Genomic DNA, 9,588 nt, shown 5'->3' with positions numbered 1-9,588 from the left:
CGACCACCGCAAACCCACCCTTTTGTCCAACCGTACACCTCCAGTAGACTTCCCCCGATAATACGGCTTTACTCATGGTGTACTCCGGACAATCCATCATAGATCGTAGAGCCATCATCACTAATGGATGGGGATTTAAAAGGCTATCCCAACCTACGGCAGTGCCTCCAACACCCCGCCGGCTCTACCAATCCGTTGGCGTGCAGAAGGGAAAAGATACAGCTGACTTCCCCAGAGCCATTATAGATCTCATGGATAACGCGATATGTACGGCGCTAGAATCACTGGACGGCATTGGTAATTAATCCTAGGGTGATATAACCCATGCAATGGAACCTCCACCATATCAACACATACCATGGTTCCATTGCCCACCACATAGTCATATTCATAATTGTAAAATAATACTTTGCTTTTCAATGCATGAGTGATAAGTATAGTACTTTGCATATAATTTGATACAAATAATCAAATGACATGAGCAAGCGATGAACTTGCCTTTCTTGACTGTAAGATTATGCAGGCAAAAGCTTCGATACGTGATAACTCCAAATTCTGAAATACCATCATCGTCCGGTAAGGACAATGTTTAAAGAACTGGCAAAGATGCTATAATGCATAGTATGAGATGCAATCGTCCCGAGCGTAATCTGATTCCGATGATTTAAGATTGATGAGTTGTAAAGATTTCTTTAGGGTGTGTTGCACTTTTAGAATGGTTCTCAAACAAGGTTCTTATTAGGGTTTGGTTATATTAGCATCATAATCAAGTGATATAAGACATCATAACAATCATACACATAAAGAATAGTGGTGGAACAATATGTAAAGAACAGTTGTCAATTTTAAGTTCTACAGAACATGATTGATGATTACTTATACTATACTTCAAAAGAATAACTTTTGAAGAACATGTTAATTAAGAATCAATGAGTATTTCAAAGAAGAACTATGGCTTCTATGGTTTGATTGACATTTGTACTTCAAAAGAGTAACTTTTGAAGAACAGGTTAACTAAGAATATGAACTACTATACATAGGAGCTATGTAACTCTAAGGTTTATTATTGGATTCCTTTAGTTCACTAATAGGAACTAGTTAGATTCTTAAGTTGGATGGATCTATATATACAACAAGTATGGGTAGTTTTGTTACTAAGGTTGATCATAGGGATTATATAAAGGAATAATGGTCAAGGTGATGCTATGAGTTAGGATTTACTATTGCTACACAATGGCTTTACTAAGCAACACTAATGGTTCTTAGACTAAGTGGTTTATTACTCTATAAGTAGGGTTTGGTTGGATAGGAGCATGTGTTGTGAATTACTACACAAGGTTGGTACTAGGGTTCATCATTATAGTTCTACTAGGGTTTGATGGTTGAGGTTGATCCTAATGGTGTGGTATATAGGATTGATGATCAATGGTGCTAACATGTGATAACAAGCTAGGGTTTATACCTAGGTGATACTAGTGAATCATATAGGTTTTAATTAAGAATAGGAACATGAAATGACAAGCTCATGTGAATTGATTTTAGGTTGATGGATCATGATTATGCATTCATTGGTTACTTATCAAGGTTCTACAAGTAAAGTTGAAGTGGATATGATCACATGGGCTAAACCCCTTAGGGTTTTAGGTTTGCAACTACTATGAGATCAATGTCTTACTTAAATTAAAACTAGGGTTTCTAAGTTATGATACAACTCCTAAAATAATAATTGATAATAGAGGTGTGGTAACTAATTACTTTAAATCAAAATTAGTAATGGTTTAATATTTTATTAATTTCCACAAGAATTAATAATTAGGGTAACTCCTATTTTGGTTTAATTAAGAATCTGGGTTTAATAATTGTTATTAGGGTTTAAAATAATTAACTTGTTAACTAAAGATGTTTAAGTAAATAAGTTTTGGATTTACCAAAATAATATTGGCTTATAATATTTTCTTGAGTTATTACTATTTAAAGAAAATAGAAAATAGTAATTTGCAACTAGGGTTTATGAATTACCACTAATATTTAAGTTAATGCAAATATGATAAAGAAAATTAATCTTAGCATTTTATTTAGTTACTGAATAGTTAAAATTTAATTTTTGGAATTTAATTATTTATTGAATTCAATTTGTATTTTAAATAAATGAAAAGGGCATAATTAAAGAAGTTAAAAATAAATGGATTTTTATTTTGACACACATTTTTGTTTTATATTTTATTTGAATAGAGTTTATTTTTGTGAGCATTTTGATATCTTATACATAATTTTCTGAGTTGAAATGAAATTTCTATAATTTTGCAAAGTTTCAGTATTTTACTGGATTTAAATTAAATCAGAAAACACTACAGATACCGGTTCGGACTCTAGCCTAAGACACTGACGAGTGGGACCAGGTCCAGCGTGGCAGCCACGTGGGAGTGGACCAAGTCAAAATCGAAACATGGCGCGGGAGCTCACCTCCGGCGAGGCAGTTGACGACGGCGCCGGCGACCTGGGCCCTCCCCGGACGATTGGATGCTACCGCTCTCCTCAGCGCACGATAAGGAAGCTAATGATGCTATCGCCGCTACCTAATGGTCGCCGGAGCATGAACGACGGCGAGGCGAGGTGGCGGCACTCACAGGCTCTCGGTGCGGCGAAGATCTAGGATGCGATTGAGCTGGCCAAGGGCACTGAGAGATGCAGGAGCTCACCAGGAGCACAGAGCGCTTGACGGCGTGGCCTGAGGTGGTCGCAATCGGCGGCGACGACGGTGACCGGCGTCGGAGATGCTGAGCTTGACGGCGACTCTCCAGGACGCTCCGGCCCGATTCCTGGCGCTAGCTGAGCAAGTCGAGGGCGAGGAAGACGATGGCGTCCACGGCTTGGCTCGGGAGTGCTCGAATCGCCGGCGAGAAGAGATGACCGGCGAGCTAGGGTTTCGGTCTGAGGAGAGAATTGGAGGGGAAAAGAAGAAATTGAGAACTAGGGTTCATCCAGGGGTATTTATAGGCTCTAGCGATGCGCCTCATCACGCGGCCGCTCAAGGAGAGATCGACAGCAGCGAGGAGTAGGTGGCCACGGCATCGTGCTGTCGAGCGCGTGTGAGAGGAAGACGAAGATCGTCTTCTTCGATCTTATCTCGCGAAGGGGTACGGTGGGCCGAGTTTGGGTGCTGGTGGGTTGATTGTTGGGCTCAGCTGTTGGGCTGACCACGGGCTGCACGGCCAGGTAAGGTAAATTTTCCCTCCCTTTCTCTTTTCAAACTTTCTATTTTCTGTTTTTATTTTCTGTTTTGATATATGATTTCAAATTTGAATTCTGTTTTGTTTTGCAGTTCTAAAACATTTGAATATCAACATAACTTGATAACAATGCTCACTATATAATCTTGTTGTTTAAACAAGTTTTGAAATCTTGATTAGATTGATATTTGGTGAGATTTGAGTAAAGTAGAAATGGGTTTAAGTATTTACCTCAATTCTATTTTATTTAGAAACCAAATTTATTTAAATGGTTTGGAATTTGATAACATGTGTATGGTAAGCATATTACTAAATTTTTACTAGGGAGTTTAACAATATGGATGGTTCACATGCATTTTATTATGGCTAGTATTTTAAGTAGTGGTGAAACTGAGGATGGAAATGGGATCATGATTTTATGTGGAGAATTATTTCTAGGGTTTAAGAAAATGGCTAATAAATCACTAATCTGGTTTTAGTAAACTTGAGCTTGAAATAATTAAGATGGATCCCATGTTTCTAATTAGCAATGCATTGGCTAATGATGGTTTAATTTTAAAGAAGACTACTTCATTTGGTCTACTAGGATGGAAAGGTAGGGTTTAATATTTTATGTGAACTGATTTCTAGGTGAAGGTTTAGGGTTTTGGTGATGCTTCACCAATTGAAGTATAAAATAGGCATGAGGCATGGCAGGGTTCTATTTGTAATCTAAATTAGTACTTGGATTGGAATTGCAAATGTGGTTTAGGGTTTAAGTAGTGATCACCAACACTACAAGAAATCTGGTGACTTGCCACCCTCCATATTGGTCGCTGAAAGGTCGTTGTGCGCCATCTGTGACCACGCCGTGACCAATAACTGTTGGTCGCCAGTTGAGCGTCACTGACGGCGCACGGCGACCTTTTTATTTAAATGGTCGTAATCCTCTACGACCAAAATGGATGGTCGTAGATTCTATGACCAAAATGTTGGTCACGGGCTGGCCTGCTCTATCCACGTCAGATCCGACATGGCCAATCCTACGTGGCAGATATATGACCAAACCAAATGGTTCTAAATCAAAATCAGCCCAGTCCAGTTTGGTGCTTCACATGGGCCAAGCCCAACAATGTTGCTATGCTACATGGTCCAAGCCCAACATTTCAGACTTTTTATTTTCAACCTGTACCATTTGTGTCATTTATTTTCGATTTCAGCGATTTTGTTATATCCATTAATGTGCCCCAGTTATAGTGGATCCCAATCATCAGTTTCTAATTATTTCACGTCATACGAAAATCTTAAAATAACAGCCGTGGACATAACAGATAGAGAGGAAATGAAAATTTACAGTAGTTCAAGTCACAACCAGTACAACATCGTATCTTTAATACGAGGAAATATCTCTTGCTGCCTGCTGCCATAGTTAAGTCAATTACAGTATTTGCACATTACGTATCACATGTACAAACGTCCCAGCTATTAAATTATAACTGCTCTGGGCAATAACTAGCTACCATTTCTATGCCGAGACTTCTCTTTGATCTTCCTCAACCTTGAGCTCAATCATAATGCTCTTGATCACTCCTGCATGATAATACAACATAAAAAAGATCATACCATGAAATTGCTTCTAAATTAAAATAATAATAACAGAACATCATGTCCATATCTGAACTTGCACAGGCATACTAGCTAATAAAAGGTGCACGATCTTGTCCGCGCATTTGGTTCAAAACTGGTTTAAAATCAAGGGTACATTCTGGCATACCTACAAAAGACTAAAACTTCATATGACCATACAGGTCTTGGGAAAGGTTGGTTAGCTAACGAAAAAACTAACGTATTTTTATCTGAATGCCAAGCAACCAAGAAGGGCAAGGATGCCATGTTACACCAAAATAGTGGCGTGGCCTTCGAATTGCAAAATATTTAACCATGTGTAACTTATGACCTGACTACTAGTAGTCATGCAGGAGCCAAAAATATTCTTTTACTCTTTGGGTTCAGTTTGAGAAAGGCACAATTAAGCATAGTATTTATAGTCAATAATCAGACAAGCAGCAAATACAGCATTTTTAACTTCAACCAGCATGAGTTCATCTCATGATAAGTGAGAAACCAATATTATGTCCAACTTCCAAATGTCAACAAACAACTAAGTGTCATAGAAAGTTGTAAATGAGTCCTTCCCAGACACATACAAAACATATACTACGCAGCAGCTTGTTACGATCATCCACAGCTCACACAAAAACATTTCCTAGCAGAAAAAATAGAACAGATAGCGCAAAGAACTTACCACATTGACTTGGGAAGAACCCAGTGTATACAAAGTACCTCAGCGATTAGAAAAAAACATGTGTCATGCACGTGGCGGGGCGACCCTTCTAAACTTTTTGCAATGTCCATCAATCTGTCTACCTACAGTGCACACAATTTTAAGCAAAGATGCCTAAACAGGAGCAGGAACAACTACCAGTTACTGGAAACAGTTAAAGGACAAAAACACACAGTAGCAGAGTACTCTGAAATATTCAGAAGGTTACAAACGAAAGTCACAGTGCACACGATGTTGATATTCAACATTATGCAGAAACAAGAGATGGAACAAGCTACTTATCAATAATTTAGCCAGGTGCAGAATGAATCAGGTATGAGAAACTATAGAACATAATCTGGGAAACTATAGGGCATTCATGTAAAAAAATTAACATTGTATACATGTAGTCCAAACCCGTGCATAACAAGGATTTTTTTTAGTTTATACATGATAGAAACTGAGTACACTTTCAGGAGATCATATATTGCATGCTAAACTATAGCGACTCAGAAACAATATATACTGTTAGCAACGGAATATTTTGGTTCTCACACTATACAAGATAAACTGTAGTACACAAACCACAACTGGGGCAAGATGTGTCAATTTCCATACTATACAAGAATATATACCGCTAGCGCCATGATAATGAGAACACCCAAGAATGCATACTTCTAGTTATATGTAAACTAAATGCTCATTTCCATAATTAGTAAGATCGAGTTTCACTAGTACTTGCAAAACAGGACGTGCACCAGTTCAATAAGCAAGCAAGTATACATACAGACCATGCTACCCTCCTAGCTGCAGATTCACTCAAATGCACAAATACTAAAATGTTCAGTAAATTTTCAGAGATGAACATGCAAATTCTATTTTGCTAAAACATCAGTTAAATGCACAGATATTAACTAGAACCTGAACGTCTACCAAAAAGTGTTCTAGCTTTGAAACACCAGGCTCACAACCTGATTAGTATACGCACCTAAAGAAGTTTCTGCTGCAAGGATACGGAAATCTGAATACGAGAACTGAACCTACAGAGAATTTATTAGGTATGCCCTCAAACAAGGTGCCAGGTCTTCGCACAAGAAAAACAAGAATTGACCCCTACAGAGATTTTATTACGTGTGCCCTCCAATATGACTTGACCTAGCTTGTTTGAGGATGCCGACCGTCCTGGCGTACTGCTCCCTGACTGCACCTTGCTGCTCCCTCTCCTTGCAAGAAACTTGGAGCTCGCCTTTTTCCAGTATCTGAGAGAACATAACAGCATTAGCAATAAGCAATCTACTTGAAAATTAGCAGGAAATTCGTAGCATGTATTACAATCCATGGGAAGATTTAGAGAACGCAAAGGAGCAGTGGTATGTCGTGTACCTCGATGCATAATTTGGTGAGACGTTAGAGTAGAAGTTGTGGTACTGGATCAACTCGTCGAGGTCCTTCTCGAAGTTGTAGCGCCAGGAGAGCACATAGTTGGGGAAGCAGGTGATCTGCAACCGCTGGCCTCCCTTGCTTATCCGCACCATAGAAAAACGAGAGGAAATCAAATCAGATCGGTTGCAAAATGACATGAAAGGTCAAGGAAACACATCGATAAGGAGAGAGACGGGATCGATCAGCTACTGACTGATCTGGAGGAGATGGACCTGGGCTCTGCGAGGCGGAGCGCGAGCCTGGATACGGGGTGGCTCGTAGCGACGGTCGCACGGTCGGATCTGCCGCGAACAGAGCCCCGACATGGCAACGCACATGGGGAGGCCTAGATGTTCTGGAGGTAGGCGTGGGAAATGAAGAGGAAGTCCAGCGGAATGGAGCGCAGCGGGCACTGGCCGGTGTCGAAGCTGGCGCTCAACGCCGGGAACATTACGCAGGTCTTCTTCTACTAGGGTTAGGCGGCGGTGGTGGGAAAAGGGAGGGGCGATGCGGTCGTTGTTTCAGTCCTTGCGAGAGGCGGCGGCGGCGCATGAGGATGGGGATTGGGAGAGAAAGAGGTAGGGTTTGTTCGCTCGCGGGTGGGTGGGTGGGGAACTTGAAAGAAAAAAAATTGTTCGCCGCGGGTGGGGTGTGGGGGCGGGATAAGGGAAACTTTTCTTTCCGTAGGGCGGGGAATCAGAGCGGGTGGCGCCTGGCGCGGGTCCAATTTTCGTTCTCGCGGTACATGTTTCGGTACGAGCTTGACTGCTATGCGGACCCATGTTTTGAGCTCCCGTGTGATTTCCCGAGTGTTATATTATTGCTACATTTTATTTTGCGCTCTTTCTTAATTTTAAATCTTAGTATAGGTACATGTTAAATTATACCAAATTAGTAAGCTTCAAATTTTATATCCATGTATGTTTTAGACAAACGTAATAATTTTGGTGCAACATAAGTGCCAGGTCGAAGGTTGGTGGTCGGTGTGTCCCTCCTCTCAGTTTACTAGGGGTCCACTTGCCGATCGGTGGTGGATCATGCTTGCCTAGTATGGTGGTATGGTAGGTTCCGCATCTCATTGGATATGTGTAGTCGAAGCTTCTGGTCAACGGGGCAATTACTAATAATATCCAGACACCTTAGCGGAAATTGACACATGGACAACAGATGTAGGTAAAATTGTTGAGGTGGCCGACCAGTCATTTTAAGGCATCAGGAATTAGTAGTCATGACTATTTGAATTGGTCGTAGTCGGCTAAATTTAAGGTTGTGGACCATGCCATCTATCTTATGACCAATCCGTGTGACTAAGTTATAACTTTTCTGACCAGAATGGTCGTGGAAAATTAGGGTTTGGACCCTTCCAAATGGGCTACGACCATTTGTTGTGAAATGGTCATAGAGTTACAACCAATTTATTTGTGGTCATTGTAAGAAGGTCACTAGTTAACACATTTCTTGTAGTGCAATGTGATACACAACTAGTATTAGGATATGGGCATAGGCTTTGATTATGTTTTATTGGCTAGCTAGGGTTACTCCTTCATACAAGGCATGAGGATTGGTTTGGGGTTAACTACTAGTGATATACTTATTATTTTATGTGGTAGATGAGATCTATTAAGCATATGGGTTTAACTTATCATCTATATCTACAAGGTATAATCATGCATTAGACAAGATCCACTCATTCCTCACTAACCCCTCTTTAATATTCCCCTCATCACACTCATCCTAGATTCTTACTTAAGAGGTGATGATATGATCCTCTAAATATATGGTTTGCCTAGGGATTCTACCTTGCAATCTTCTGTAGCTTGTTCTTCAGGAAATCTGATAAACCTGCATCTTGTGGTATGCCTTCACCTCCTAGCTTCTTCATCTTGATCCAAACTAATTCACATGGAAGGTCTCAAGTGTTTGGTCTCCTTGTATCATGCTACAAGGTGAGCAAAGGAATGAAGGAGTGTGGCTCTATTTATAGGCTTGGGCAAGCTCTAGTATCATGACACATAGGTGGTGACTCTTGTGTTGGTTTGATGAGTAAGGTGCTTGGGTGTCATGCCCTCATCCATAGGAATCCTTTGAGCATGAGGTGGCATAGCTTGGAAAGCAAGTCATGTAGATATTTTCATCCTATGTGGCAAGATCATTATCCTCTCATATGATTTATTTTTGGATAGCCAAGTGGCATTTGTTACTAAATATCTTGTGGATGGTTTTATTATTGTGGATGAGTCACTATATAATATTGGATTGGATTTATATTATAATATTAATCAAAAGATCAAGGTTGAAGGTTATTTCTCAAATTTGGATAGTTGGTGTTTGATTTCACCAAGGCATGATCATATGAGTTTCAAAATACTCATAGTTAGTTTTATTCAAATAGTTTGGACTATAATTCGTAATGTAAAAGGATTTAGTTTTATGATATTCCATATATTTAAAAGTTATGATTTAAATAATAATGTGTGGCTTTTATGCACTTTAGACCCTGTGGTTTACCTTATTTATAAGTGAATTAAATTACACACCAAAAGTAGTTGCTAACTTTTAAGTATTAATAAGTTAGGGTTTGATTCTTAAAGAATGTGTTGTTGTAAATATAATTCCATTTGATCTAATCCATAG

The 9,588-nt window shown here is 39.6% G+C and overlaps 1 long non-coding RNA gene across 1 annotated transcript; it reads right to left on the bottom strand.

Annotated features, from left to right (window-relative positions):
- Positions 1 to 4,618: 4,618 nt before the first annotated feature.
- LOC139837510 (uncharacterized) lies at positions 4,619 to 7,510 on the bottom strand. The gene is made up of 3 exons (XR_011753997.1): positions 6,916 to 7,510; positions 5,515 to 6,791; positions 4,619 to 4,799 (listed from the first exon to the last, which is right to left on the bottom strand). It is a non-coding gene; the product is annotated as an uncharacterized lncRNA (long non-coding RNA).
- Between the last annotated feature and the right edge of the window lie 2,078 nt (positions 7,511 to 9,588).

Source organism: Lolium perenne, chromosome 3, assembly GCF_019359855.2.
Source record: "Lolium perenne isolate Kyuss_39 chromosome 3, Kyuss_2.0, whole genome shotgun sequence".
Taxonomy (NCBI): domain Eukaryota; kingdom Viridiplantae; phylum Streptophyta; class Magnoliopsida; order Poales; family Poaceae; genus Lolium; species Lolium perenne.
This window is presented reverse-complemented; position numbering and strand designations above follow the sequence as displayed.